Genomic DNA, 14304 nt, shown 5'->3' on the forward strand with positions numbered 1-14304 from the left:
CGAAGCGCAAGCCTGCCAGAGACAGCACGGGTGGTTCGTCACTCTAGTGTCAGGCCCGTGCTGCTTCGCACCCCTGTGCCAGACTACACTCAATCATAGGACGTACTGAAGAGATGAGTCTTCAATAAAGACTTAAAAATTGAGCTCTATATGAGAAAGCCCTGCCTCCAGTTGTTTGCTTAGAAATTCTAGGAACAATAAGGAGGCCTGCGTCTTGTGACCATACCGTATGTGTAGGTATGTACAGCAGGAACAAATTGGTGAGATATTTAGGAGCAAGTCCAGGTAATGCTTTGTTGGTTAGCAGTAAAACCTTGAAATCAGCCCTAGTCTTAACAGGAAGCCAGGCTAGCACTGGAGTAATATGATCACATTTTTGGGTCCTAGTCAAGATTCTAGCAGTATTTTGCACTAGCTAAAGCTTGTGTGGTGCCTTGTCAAGGTATCTGGGGAGTAGAGCATTGCAGTAGTCTAATCTTGAAGTGACAAATGCATGGATTAGCTTTTCTGCATCATTGTTGGACAAAAAAAAATAATAATATCAGATTTTTGCAATGTTACAAAGATGGAAAAAGGCTGCTTTTGAAATATTTTTGATATGTTCATCAAAAGAGGTGTCAGGGTCCAGATGCATACCGAGACCTCATTGACACCTCTCCTCATTCCAGTGCCGATGTGTCTGGCTGAAGATCTCTCACCTCCCCTGACCTTGGTCAACTGACCTCTGATTGGTTGCCATTTAGCCGGGAAAATATCACTGATCACCAGACTGATGCAACCAATCACCATTAAGGAGGGATCTGGTTTGGACCAGTTTAGGCTGCTCTAACCTCAGCCTACTCCAGCTGTACAGGGAGATTAGAGACACAGGTGCATCCAAACTGCACCCTTCACATCTGGACTTCCACATCCAAGGACTACAACTGGTGAACACCTTTTGTGCTACAACCTCTGGACTACTTTAGTGTGTGTGTGTGTGTATCACTGCCCAGAGTAAATGGACTTTGCAGCCAGAGTGCTTTTATAGTTACTTTCTATATGTGCTGTTACTAGTCATTATTGTTACTTGATGTAACTTAGTTGGTAGCGATATCAATATAATGTTGCTGTAGTATATCATGTTACATAGCCAGTTTATCCCCTTATGGTCGCGTTATTAATAATTTTTCTGTTGGGCCAATATTTACTCTACTTGCCATTGAAACCTATAGGTTCAAGATGGCCGCAAGGTTATTTTTCCATATTCAATATGGCCTCTGGCCAACATGCGTTACCGTACCCGCCACTTCCAGTTATTATAATGTGACCATTCCAAGATGACGGCCCCTCATGATATCCAGAATTCTAACATGCTAAGCTAAATTGTTAACGGTATAGGATGTTAAGTTGTTTACCATGTTAGCTTGCTTCCTATTCCTTGCTAGATTTGATCAATGTTATGTGTTAAATCACATTTATAGCCTGCCATTACACAGACCTATGAATATCCTCCTGCTGTACACTTGACATTTCTATTGGTATAGCCTTGTTATTGTATTCCATGTTATCTGCTAATACTCTTACTATTGGTATATCTTTAGCTATACCACTGTGTAATAAATATTCCTGTCTTCTATAGATACCATGTCACACTTCCTATATCACTACTTCCTGTTTCTCCTGTAATTCTGGTGTATGAGGCTGGCAATAAACCTGTATTATTTTCCCCTGAGTCATCACCCCCTCTAACTGGACCTAGTAGTGCAGTTGTTCCTTTCACCAGCTACTCTATGGGTCCACCTCTTACTGGGTGGCAATCTGTTTCAGCCTGTATTAAGTAGGAGTGCTGATTTTGGATAAGGCCCCCCCTATCCATGTTATCATATTCGTTATGTTCTAAAAAGCCAGAAACTTATCCAAGATCAGCACTCTAAGCTGAGACAACAACCACCCGAGCCACTGCCTGTTCACCCCGCTATCATCCAGAAGGCGAAGTCAGTACAGGTTCATCAAAACTGGGACTGAGAGACAGAAGCTGTTTTTCAATCTCAAGGCCATCAGACTGTTAAACAGCCATCACTAACATTGAGTGGCTGCTGCCAACATACTGACTCAAATCTCTAGCCACCTTAATAATTAATAATTGGATGTAGTAAATGTATCACTAGTCACTTTAAACAATGCCACTATATATAATGTTTAAATACCCTACATTACTCATCTCATATGTATATACTGTACTCTATACCATCTACTGCATCTTGCCTATGCCGTTCAGCTATCGCTCATCCATATATTTATATGTACATATTCTTATTCATTCCTTTACACTTGTGTCTGTATAAGGTAGTAGTCGTGAAATTGTTTGATTACTTGTGCCCCCAAGCCATAAGACTCCTGAACATCCAGCTGCGGATCAGAAGCCAAAACTTCAGATTCCATTGTATCCCTCAGTAGGTTGGCAAAGAAGTTGCTGGGTCGAGAGCCAGCCTCCACTCCCTCTGCCAGAGCAACAATGAGAAGGTTATGACTTCTCGACCGGCCCTCCAAGTCGACTACATTCACGGAAAGCCTCTGTGCAATGTCCTGCAAAGATGTGCGTAGCTTCTCGAACTCGTCGAGCCTACCAGCATTGAATTCAGAAGCCTTCAAGGTCGACAATATTCTGGCCCTGCGAAGCAACTGTTCGAATGGTGCTCTCGATTTCTAAGTCCAGTTCATCAATAGCAGCCTTGAAATCCTCAGCTATGGCAACACATAGTTCTCCCAGAGCCAGGGTAAGTTCTGAAAGTGTCATGTTATTACCTGTGCCTTTCGCCATGGCCGTCTCGTTGTTTGGTGGGGAGGAGGCCTCCGATGGAGATTTCTTGTCCTTTAGTCGCCTATTACTCAACATGTTGACATAAAAAGTTAAACTATTGTATTAAAAAGAGATGCATGTAAAAAGTGCGATGAAGTAGGTTAAGTTAGATTGTTTCGTAGGTAGTTGTGGGAGCCTCTCAAACAGCCGTTCACTCCAACATACTAGCGCCACTCCCCTATTATTCTACAATGTAGAAAACAGTAACAATTTAGAAAAACCATTGAATTAATAGGTGTTCTAAAACTTTTGACCGGTAGTGTAGGCATGTGGGAGAGGGATTTGAACAGGTAGAGGTGTGGTTGGGAACATGGTATAGTGAACTTTTACAACCTGTGTAAGAGAGTTGATGGCCCTTGGGAATGTAGAAGGTCAAGATCGGAGACAGATGATGTGGTGTGGGGTTTTTAATGCTCATAGTACGCTCTGGGGAGGGTTACAGACTGATGTCAATAGACAAGTGTTGGAGGAACTACTTGATGAGAAAGGGCTTGTGAGTCTTAATGATGGCATGGGAACAGAACAAGGACTGACCCAGTAACTACAAATTCATCTGCTCTGGATCTAACTGAAGTTCAACGGCAGGCAGATGTGTTTGGGAGAAATCTACAGTGGGTAGTGATCACTATCATATCATGTGTATTGTAGGAATGAGGCTGGAAGATTCAGTAGGAAATGGATTGAGGAGATGGATATTTGGGAAAGCGGAGTGGGGTCAGTTTCAGGAGTTAAGCGATATTTGATCTCGATTCAAATATAGACACAGTAAATGATCGCGTAAGAGGAGCAATAGTAGGGGCCGCAAGGCAGGTGATTCCTATGGGTATAAGGGGGAGAAAGAGTAACACAGTTCCCTAGTGGACTGAAGAGTGTAGAGAAGCTGTGAAGAATAGGATCAGGGCTTTCAGAATGTTGAAAAGGTCCCATAATTACCAGCACCTGATTCAGTATAAAGAAACATAATCAGTAGTGAGGAGGATCATTGGCTGAGATAACCCAGTTTAAGCTACTGCACTCTTTATCATCTCCTCTGGAAATGATGAGATGTGTTACATCATGATGGCTCAGTTCAGTGATGGGGAATGGGGAAAGTATTGGGCCTTTATACAATAAGGTGTGGCAGGAAGGGAAACTACCTGGGAGTTGGAAGCAGGCTGTAGTGCCGATATGGAAACCAGAGAAAGAACCTACTAGTCCATCAAGCGATTGTCCGATAGCGTTGGCATCTCGTGTATGTAAACATATGGAAAGGATGATAACGGAAAAGCCGACTTACTTTCTGGAGAGTAGACGACTAATATCACCAAATCAAAGTGGGTGCCGGAAAGGCAGGGGAACGATGGATCCTGTACTGTAACTTGAGTCAGTAATACAGAAGGTACAGGCAAATAAGGAGGTGGTGGTAGCTGTTTTCTTCATTGTGAAGAAGACCTATGATTTGGAAGGAAGGCCTACTTAAAGCTGGGTATGATGGGGGTTGGTGGAAGGGTTTTTAACTAGATAAAGGATTTCATTTTTGGGCGATCAATACATGGGGAGCTCTATATCAGAAAGCTATGAGGTAGATAATGGTACCCCCAGGGAAGTGTCAAGTAATTTTTGTTGTTCTCCATAATGATGATGTATTCTACCAGGTGAGACCTGATATTGAGAGGTCATTGTTTGTGGATGACGGGGCACTGTGGAAGAGCTAAAGAAATATTGCCCATACAGCCAGGAGAGTTCAAGAAGCAATCAGTGAAGTTGAGCAGTGGTCCCTCGGGTGGGGCTTCAAGTTTTCAGTTGAAGTTTTCTAGAAGGGATATTGGGGTGGAAATATACTTGAAGTTGTATGGAAGGAATCTGGAGAGGATAGGAGTGTTTAGGCTCCTGGGGGTCTGGTTTGACACTCAAATGACATGGACAGAGCATATTAACAGAGTAGTTGTCAAAGGGGGAAAAAAAAAATTGAATGTGACGCGTTGCCCATCAGGAATGGAGTGGGTGGCAGATAGAATGGAGTTAAATGCTATATATAGCGCTGTTAAGGTCATCACTGATTATGGAAGTGTAGCATATAGATCAGCAGCTCAGGCATCTTTAAAAAAGCTATATGTAATCCAGACCCAAGCCTTGAGAATATTTTGAGGAGCACTCAGGACCTCTCCAGTGGCAGCGATGCAGGTAGAGTTGGGAGTGATGCTGTTAAAGTTAAGAAGACAACAGCTAACCATGACATATTGGGTAAATCTACAACAACATATTGTTACACAGTCTACAGAAAAAGGTGCTCACAGTGCTGGGAACATGAACAAAATCTGAATACAAGTTTTGGGTGGATAGGCAAATGGCATGGAGAGAGAGAGAGAGTTTAGCCCCTCTGTGGTTCTTTCTGCTATCCCACCTTGGTTGCTCCCGAAGCCAGTGATATATCTAGGGTTGATTGAGAGGGTAAGAGCTGTTGAGGAAGGAGTAGATTCAGTTGTACGTGAACATTGAACACAATACTATGCTTTCTTGAATATATTCACAGATGGATCTAAGGACCCTAAGCAGGAAGGACAGGTGCAGCTTTTAGTGTTCCTGAGTTGTAATGTGGCAGTGATAAAAAGAGCAACAGGTAATTTATCTGATTACACAATGGAGTTGATGGGCCTACTCTTGGCTGCAGAGTGGGTGGAGGTGGTGAGGTCAGACAGAGTAGTCATCTGCTCGGACTCCTGTGCAGCACTGATGAGCTTAAATTAATTTGCCTCTCAGCAGACAGGATGTGTTGTATGAAGTTTTGCAGTGCTTGTATAAGGTGAGACAGATGGGGGTATTTGTGATGTTCCTATGGGTACCAGCTCATGTGGGAGTAGAGGGGACTGAGGATGGCAGGTTATCCATCAAGCAGGCTCTTAAATATCCTAATGTTGAGATGGAATTGTCAAATCAGTGAAGCGATGAGGTTAATTAAAAATAGTGGTTAAAAACAAAATGGCAAGGGTTGTGGAAAAGGAAGACACTTGTATAAGATTCAGGAACAGGTGGGGGCAGGGAGGTCATCAGGCTGAGAGAGAAGGGAGGAAAGTGTATTCACAAGGCTGAGACTGGGACACACAAGGCTCAATAGTACATTGAAATTGGTGGGGAAACATCCGACTGGGAGGTGTGATCATTGTCAGGAGGAGATGGACAGTGGAACATGTTTTGTTTCAGTGCCAGAAATATGGGAGGGAAAAGGAGCGATTTATTAGATTTGAGGCGTAATGAGGTTGAAGAGCCAAAATTAAATGAACTGCTGGAGAAATCTTCAGGGGGTGTAGTATTTAATTATATATTTTGTTTCCTTAGGGAGACGAGAATATTGGGTAACATTTAGACCTTAATAGGTTATTAAAATTATTAGGTTATTCAATTATTGCATCTGAGCTCCTAGAGTGTGCGGAGCTCCTTTTCTTTTTCAAGTGTTCTACTCCACTAGCCAGCACCTCGCCTAAACAGGTGTGGGTTTCTTTCGCCTCCAGGATTTAGACCTTCCCTGTCTCTGGACAACACTCCAGTTAAGTTAATGGCAGTAATGCACCTTAAAGTTAGCTGCCAAAATCTACAGAAGAATAGAGGAGGAGGTGTGACAGTTTGGCCCTTTCCGACAATACCCTCGGACAGGGCCAACCAGGCAGGATATAACCACACCCACTTTTCCAAAGCACAGCCCCCACACCACTAGAGGGATATCAACAGACCACCAACTTACTGCCCTTAGACAAGAGTGAGTATAGCCCATGAAGATCTCCTCCAATTCACTTGCCCGAAAGGGCGCAAAACCGGACAGGAAGATCAAGTCAGTGACTCAACCCACTCAAGTCGAGTATAGCGAAAAAACCTGGCATGACGTGATGCACTTCCGACTTCAACTCTATACATATACTTTCGCAAGGCACTGTATTCGGCCCCCTTGAACTTTGCGACCTTTTGCCACATTTCAGGCTTCAAACAAAGATATAAAACTGTATTTTTTTGTGAAGAATCAACAACAAGTGGGACACAATCATCAAGTGGAACGACATTTATTGGGTATTTCAAACTTTTTTAACAAATCAAAAACTGAAAAATTGGGCGTGCAAAATTATTCAGCCCCTTTACTTTCAGTGCAGCAAACTCTCTCCAGAAGTTCAGTGAGGATCTCTGAATGGTCCAATGTTGACCTAAATGACTAATGATGATAAATACAATCCACCTGTGTGTAATCAAGTCTCCGTATAAATGCACCTGCACTGTGATAGTCTCAGAGGTCCGTTAAAAGCGCAGAGAGCATCATGAAGAACAAGGAACACACCAGGCAGGTCCGAGATACTGTTGTGAAGCAGTTTAAAGCCGGATTTGGATACAAAAAGATTTCCCAAGCTTTAAACATCCCAAGGAGCACTGTGCAAGCGATAATATTGAAATGGAAGGAGTATCAGACCACTGCAAATCTACCAAGACCTGGCCGTCCCTCTAAACTTTCAGCTCATACAAGGAGAAGACTGATCAGAGATGCAGCCAAGAGGCCCATGATCACTCTGGATGAACTGCAGAGATCTACAGCTGAGGTGGGAGACTCTGTCCATAGGACAACAATCAGTCGTATATTGCACAAATCTGGCCTTTATGGAAGAGTGGCAAGAAGAAAGCCATTTCTTAAAGATATCCATAAAAAGTGTTGTTTAAAGTTTGCCACAAGCCACCTGGGAGACACACCAAACATGTGGAAGAAGGTGCTCTGGTCAGATGAAACCAAAATTGAACTTTTTGGCAACAATGCAAAATGTTATGTTTGGCGTAAAAGCAACACAGCTCATCACCCTGAATACACCATCCCCACTGTCAAACATGGTGGTGGCAGCATCATGGTTTGGGCCTGCTTTTCTTCAGCAGGGACAGGGAAGATGGTTAAAATTGATGGGAAGATGGATGGAGCCAAATACAGGACCATTCTGGAAGAAAACCAGATGGAGTCTGCAAAAGACCTGAGACTGGGACGGAGATTTGTCTTCCAACAAGACAATGATCCAAAACATAAAGCAAAATCTACAATGGAATGGTTCAAAAATAAACATATCCAGGTGTTAGAATGGCCAAGTCAAAGTCCAGACCTGAATCCAATCGAGAATCTGTGGAAAGAACTGAAAACTGCTGTTCACAAATGCTCTCCATCCAACCTCACTGAGCTCGAGCTGTTTTGCAAGGAGGAATGTGAAAAAATGTCAGTCTCTCGATGTGCAAAACTGATAGACATACCCCAAGCGACTTACAGCTGTAATCGCAGCAAAAGGTGGCGCTACAAAGTATTAACTTAAGGGGGCTGAATAATTTAGCACGCCCAATTTTTCAGTTTTTGATTTGTTAAAAAAGTTTGAAATATCCAATAAATGTCGTTCCACTTCATGATTGTGTCCCACTTGTTGTTGATTCATCACAAAAAATACAGTTTTATATCTTTATGTTTGAAGCCTGAAATGTGGCAAAAGGTCGCAAAGTTCAAGGGGGCCGAATACTTTCGCAAGGCACTGTATACACACACACACACACACACACACACTTCTTTCTTGATACATTAATTCCTGAACAGTCTTTATATCTATTGGACCTAGGTCTTAGGTCATGATACTGAAAGAACAGCAACTGTAATACCAACGCAGAAGTGCAATTTTGTAAAACACAAAGGGCCAGTGGTGTAGTAGATGCTATGTGCAGGTACAGTTGAAGTCAGAAGTTTACATACACCTCAGCCAAATACGTTCAGTTTTTCAAAATTCCCTGTCTTAGGTCAGTTAGGATCACCACTTTATTTTAAGAATGTGAAATGTCAGAATAATTAGTAGAGAGAATGATTTATTTATTTCATCACATTCCCAGTGGGTCAGAAGTTTACATGCACTCAATTAGTATTTGGTAGCATTGCCATTAAATTGTTTAACTTGGGTCAAACATTTCGGGTAGCCTTCCACAAGCTTCCCACAATAAGTTAGGTGAATTTTGGCCCATTCCTCCTGGCAGAACTGGTGTAACTGAGTCAGGTTTGTAGTCCTCCTTGTTCGCACACGCTTGTTCAGTTCTGCCCACAAAATGTTCTATAGGATTGAGGTCATGGCTTTGTGATGGCCACTCTAATTCCTTGACTTTGTTGTCCTTAAGCCATTTTGCCACAACTTTGGAAGTATGCTTGGGGTCATTGTCCATTTGGAAGACCCATTTGCGACCAAGCTTTAACTTCCTCACTGATGTCTTGAGACGTTGCTTCAATATATCCACATAATATTCCTTGCTAATGATGCCCATCTGTTTTGTGAAGTGCACCAGTCCCTTCTGTAGCAAAGCACCCCCACAGCATGATGCGGCCACCCCCGCTCGGCTTGCAAGCCTCCCCCTTTTTCCTCCAAACATCACTTCATTATGGCCAAACAGTTATATTTTTGTTTCATCAGACCAGAGGGGCATTTCTCCAAAAAGTACGATCTTTGTCCCCATGTGCAGTTGCAAACCGTAGTCTGTCTTTTTTAATGGCGGTTTTGGAGCAGTGGCTTCTTCCTTGCTTAGCGGCCTTTCAGGTTATGTCGATATAGGACTCGTTTTGCTGTGGCTATAGATACTTTTGCACTTGTTTCCTCCAGCATCTTCACAAGGTCCTTTGCTGTTGTTCTGGGATTGATTTGCACTTTTCGCACCAAAGTACGTTCATGTCTAGGAGACAGAATGTGTCTCCTTCCTTAGCGGCATGATGGCTGCGTGGTCCCATGGTGTTTATACTTGCGTACTATTGTTTGTACTTGTTTTGTACAGATGAACGTGGTATTTTTTATTTTTTTATTTTACCTTTATTTTACTAGGCAAGTCAGTTAAGAACAAATTCTTATTTTCAATGACGGCCTAGGAACAGTGGGTTAACTGCCTGTTCAGGGGCAGAACGACAGATTTGTCAGACAGAATCCCCGACCTTGTCAGCTCGGGGATTCGAACTTGCAACCTTTCGGTTACTAGTCCAATGCTCTAACCACTAGGCTACCCTGCCGCCCCGGTGGTACCTTCAGGCATTTGGATATTTGAATATTGCTCCCAAGGATGAACCAGACTTGTGGAGGTCTACAATTTGTTTTCTGATGTCTTGGCTGATTTCCCCATGATGTCAAGCAAAGAGGCACTGAGTTTGAAGGTAGGCCTTGAAATACATCCACAGGTACACCCCCAATTGACGCAAATGATGCCTATCGGAAGCTTCTAAAGCCATTACATAATTTTATGGAATTTTCCAAGCTGTTTAAAGGCACAGTCAACTTAGTGTATGTAAACTTCTGACCCACTGGAATTGTGATACAGTGAATTATAAGTGAAATAATCTGTCTGTAAACAATTGTTGAAAACATTACTTGTGTCATGCACAAAGTAGATATCCTAACCGACTTCCCAAAACTATAATTTGTTAACAAGAAATGTGTGGAATGGTTGAAAAACAAGTTTTAACTCCAACCTATGTTTATGTAAACTTCCAACTTCAACTGTATATATCATATAACCACCTTTTTTTCCCCAGTGAGCATTGCTTATACTCACTTCTTAATCCCCAATGATGCATATCAAAGTAGTGTAGGTATATGACTTATCAATTATGTAGTACAATCTATGTAGTACCATCATGCACAAATTAACCTACACAATCACAAAGTACGTGAAATAAAGTCACATGCGCGCAGCACACATAGCCTAGTTTCAGCGGAATATCATCTGCAGGCAGCAAGACCAACTGGTTCTGGCATGGAGCTCACAGAAAAATGTAATCGGTAGGGTAGATAGAAAACGCTAACTAAGGCAACAATGGGTATGCAAACCATGTATTGAATGAGTTTGGTCCAAAGGCTTTTTGTGATGCGCAGGTCAGTCATCGTGTACCGTTTGCATCAGAGGCGTGGGCATGAGTGGGCCTGGACACATGCCCACACACTAGTGAGCCAGGCCCTGCCAGGCCCACTAAATCAGATTGAGCAAAAACAAATAAAGAATACATTATTATTACAAAAATACTCCTCACTTCTCCAAAATAGTCTCCTTATTTGATTTAAGCATTGTTGTGGACTTAGTTAGAATAACAATAAATGTTATGTTCTATTTTTTTTTTTAAGTGTGATTGAGTGTTTAAATATATAGGAAAACTTTTCACATAAGGAGCCTTTCCTTCACTGGGTGGGCCATTTGAGAAATCTTAGCCAAAATTTGAGTATACCCACTTCTCCAGGCACCACTGCATAGGGCCGATGGAAAGACAGCAGTCAAACACAGCATGATGTTAAAGGATAAGCAGTCCGTTCCTTCGGACATAATAAGCCAGTAGGTCCCTATAATAAGAATACAAAAACACAACCATTAGGCTAAGCATTTCCCAATCAAAATTGACCAATCTAAATTATTACTTCCCATTACAACAAAACATTTCACATTAAGCACAAAGTAACTAGGGACCTAAAGTTTAAATGCAACAATGTTTCACACATGGTATTTTCAAAGAGATGGCTAACTCCAATAACAAACACAGTTCCACTCACCAGATGACAATAATTTGAAAATGAACTTCTTGTTGAAAGTTATTCTTGAAAAGGGAGAAGCTAACAAATTACAAACAACATCCTCTTCAATAACACCTGCTGCAGCCACTGCAAACTAGCCTATAACAAAAGATGGCTTACTAGTCTGTGGGAAAACTACAGCTTGCAATTACACAGTGACCTGTTGGCCTTTGAGAAGGCAGAAGTTTCCATTTGTTTTTGTAAAAACGGTCCCACCCTTTAGAAGTCACAATGTGATTGGTTTATTCCCTCACAAAGTTTGCCCTAATACAGTTAAATGGCAGATGCCTTCTATCTAGCTTCTGATGGCCTAGCCAATCAATGGCTTCTTCTTCGATGCGGGTTAACAGCGATGGGCATCCAATGTTAATGGTGCATTACCGCCACCAGCTGGACATGGTATTGAATAAGAAACAAAAAACATTGCGGGAAAGGGGGAAAATGACACCATACAAAATTCAAAATTAAACACATCAACTGACAAAACCCATCCCACTTCTTCAATCACAGTCCACTCCAAAATACATCCCTACACAGGCTCATGGGCCTGTGATGGCAGAAGACTCACCGACAGGATTTCTTGCACAGCCTCGGCTCTGAAATCACAAAGACCCCAAAAACGTAAAGAGTCCACCTTTTTAACATGTAGTATTTCACTATCCCTTGTTTGATGAAAACCCCTTACTGCTCATGGTGATGACTACTACAATTGTTTCTTCCTCGCTATTCATTCCTTCCAATCTTCGCACCGCCTCAAAAAAGGAGACACACTGGACACTCCTTACCCTTGCCACCTCAGTCTCCTTCACCCTAACGGAGCATTCCAGGAACTCAGGTGAATGTTCACCTCCACAGTTGCAGCATTTCACTTCATCTGGCATACAATACTCTTCCCTTCTGCACACACTTGAGATTTATGACACTGAAGGGGATTGTGCACAAAAAACAAAAAAATCTTACAGGACATGAATCCTAACTTTATATGAGAAGGGAGAGACTCTTCAAAGAGCAGTAGCATGGATGAAGTGAATTTATTTACCATACAGGTCAGTTGACGTGCACCAACCACTCCATCAATGTCTTCAGTAATATACTCTGCCTTTATTTCTTACGTAACCCCAGAAATAACCCCCTTGATAGGTCCCCGGCTACGAAAATCCATACAAGAAACATTCCATCTTTTTGAGACTTCCTCTGAAGTCTCTCACCGACACCACACTTTCCTCCAACACATTTCAGATTTTCCTTGGAATGTTTCCCAAGTAGCATTGATCCAAAACCTTCACTAAAAACGTGTCTAGTGGTTTCCTATTTTCCCACTACAGCTTTACTTCTAGTTTCTCTTTTTCTTCGCCAATGTAACCCACTCATTCCTACTTTCTGTACTATTAGCTTCACCCGACTCACTAGCAATTTCAAACAAAACGTAAGTTTCTGCCATCTCCTCCCCGTCACACCCATCCTTGATCGGCTTTTCTTCCCACCCTCTTTCCTAGCCAATGGCTGATTTAGCTAGATAGAATTTTCTCCCCAGAGACCACTAAAGAAAAATCCTGATTGGATATTTTTGCCTCGCTTCAGTGTTAACCATTTCCTTTCCAATAAAAACTGAAGAGATTAAATCAGAACATCATTGAAAATAATAGTAGAATTGGAGTTATTCATATTTTATTTTTTTATAAGTCCTAAAAAGGCCCTCATTGTTTCCCACTGGGTTTGAGTTAGTAATAATAATAATAATAATAATAATTTCCCTCAGCATGCATTTTTTCACCATTCTGAATGTCTTTTTCATATGTTTTTTTTCTGAAATATGAACACAGAAATACTGGACATTTTGAACTCTTATTACTGTGTCGATTTGACAAAAATTCAATCATGGTCTTAAATTGGACTCTGGCATTTTTCGGGTCTTGGTCTTGACTCGGTCTAGGGACCCCTTGTCCCCCTCCCAGACTTGGTTTTGACTTTGACCCCCCCCCCTCCGGTCTTGAATCTGTCTCACTTCAGGTGAATCGAACACAACACTGCTGATATCTTTCCGACAGATAAGATCTAAACCAGGCAAGAACTTGTCCATTTAGACCAATTAGGCTTTCCAATCTCTCCAAAAGAACTTGGTGATCGATGGTGTCAAAGGCGGCAATAAGGTCTAGGAGCTCGAGGACAGATACAGAGCCTTGGTCTGATGCCATTTAAAGGTAATTTACCATCTTCACGAGTGCCGTCTCAGTAGTATGATGGGGTCTAAAACCAGGCTGGAGCGTTCCGTATACATTATTTGTCTTCAGGAAGGCAGTGAGTTGCTGCTTAACAGCTTTTTCAAAAATATTTTAGAAAAATGGGAGATTCGATATAGGCCAATCTTTTTTTTTCCGTGTCAAGTTTTGGATTTTTACAGGAGAGGCTTTATTACTGCTACTTTTAGTGAGTTTGGTACAGATCCGGAGGATAGGGAGCCAATTATTATGTTCAACATAGGAGGGCCAAGCACAGGAAGTAGCTCTTTCAGTAGTTTCATTGGAATAGGGTCCAGTAGGCAGCTGGAAGGTTTAGAGGTCATTTCTATTTTCGTGAATGTGTCGAGAGATACAGGATTAAAAAACTTGAGGGACACCATTGATCTTAGGTCCTGGCAGTTCTGTGCAGACTCAGGACAACAGAGTTTTGGAGAAATATGCAGATTCAAAGAGGAGTCCGTAATTTGCTATATAATGATCATGATCTTTTCATCAAAAATGTTCATGAATTCATCACTGCTGAAGTGAAGGCCATCCTCTCTTGGGAATGCTACTTTTTAGTTAGCTACGCGACAGTAAAAAAAAATGTTGGATGGTACTGTCTTTCCAAGCTACTCGGAAAACTTCCAGTTTGGTGGAGCGTCATTTCCGTTTCAATTTTCTG

The sequence above is a fragment of the Oncorhynchus nerka genome, linkage group LG27 (assembly GCF_034236695.1).
Source record: "Oncorhynchus nerka isolate Pitt River linkage group LG27, Oner_Uvic_2.0, whole genome shotgun sequence".
NCBI classification, from domain to species: domain Eukaryota; kingdom Metazoa; phylum Chordata; class Actinopteri; order Salmoniformes; family Salmonidae; genus Oncorhynchus; species Oncorhynchus nerka.